The following is a 1,514-nucleotide window of genomic DNA, read 5'->3' on the forward strand; positions in this document are numbered from 1 at the left end:
GACTTTTGTGTTTTTAGTTTGTACCTGTTGTTGTTTGGAATCATTTAATAACATAAAATCCTTTACAATGTTACAGGAAAGCTAGCAGCTTCCCAAATGTGTAATTCAAGCCTTGCTCAAGTCATTAATTTCTCTTTGGAAAAAAAGTACTTCAGGGGAAAAGAATAAGTAAAGTTAATGTTAGGATTCCATATATTGCTACCAGATAATGAGAATTTCATAGCAAAACCATAATCTAGAAAACTGCTATTCATGTGTCAGAAGGAATTGAGTACGAGTCCCATGAATGAAGGAATCAAAGATTTCATTGTGAAAATTAGAAGCAGATGCTTCTAAGTTGGAGGATTTTCCCTGAGAGCAGCACTTTTTGTTGGCGATGTCATGCTAGAAATTCATCTTGGTTGAAAGGAATTTTTGTGCCTGGTTGCTAAACCTGTTATGACTTTTGAATACAGATGACTGTGAAAAAATAAAGTGTCTCTCATTTGAAATTCTTGAGTTTTACCATTGCCTTTGTTGTTCTTGTTGAATCATCGTTGAATTGCCCATTTTTGAACTTTCTACTCATAGAAGGAACTCAAACCTTAGAACTAGCAGCTCTCCTCATATTTTAGCTTCCCAACGGTATTCGGGTATTTTGATGTCCATTTACATCAGGGAAAATTCATTCCACCCTTCACTCAAGCAGTGGAGCCTGCATGCCTTCACCTAATCTAAATATTCCATGTCTTTGCCCCATGATGAGAGTTTGTGACCTAAGATATCCAGTTAAGATGAGTATCAGTGCTCTTGTCCCTACATTCTGGTTGATTTGACCACTCTGAGAAATGCCAGCCTTAAAGTGGGGAATTCCAAGGTACCTGGGTGACATCTTGAACTACCACATCACACTACCTACAAGTCCTCCTATGCTACTTCAAGGCTTCAAGTTACTTTGGTTTTTATAAGTTCTTCTTATATTATTTAACTAGTTTAAGTACTAACAGATAACACATGTGCCTACCACATGCCTTACAACACCCTATAAGGTAGATACTGTTATTATTTGCATTTTACAGCATTTTTAAATATTCTATGGAAGCTTAGATGTAGAGTGGGGAGGGACTTGTTCAAGGTCATTCATTTAGTAAATAGTTGGCTAAGAGTCAAACCTAGGTTGCTGGACTCCAGAGTTCAAGTTTTAGTGGGGTGTTTTGGGTACTTGAAAATTAGTGCATTCCAACCAATGTATCTTTTGGTTTTCTCACACAAGTTGACTTAGCATAATACACAGGGAGACTTTCCTAGAAATTGTATTTTGCTTATGGTGTTGAAGACTAGTATCCTCCCATTATGTTTGCCCACTAAATTTAAAGATAAGAAAAAATATGCATATTTTCCTAAGTAGCTAACCTGTAGAAAATTTTCAAGAAATTGTCACCAATACTGATTCCCATTGTGAGGAGGATGGGCTTTAAATAACATGATTTTAATTAATTGCTGGAGAGTTGATTCACTTTTCTGGTGCATTTCTA

This window comes from Talpa europaea, assembly GCF_964194135.1.
Source record: "Talpa europaea genome assembly, chromosome: 8".
Taxonomy (NCBI): domain Eukaryota; kingdom Metazoa; phylum Chordata; class Mammalia; order Eulipotyphla; family Talpidae; genus Talpa; species Talpa europaea.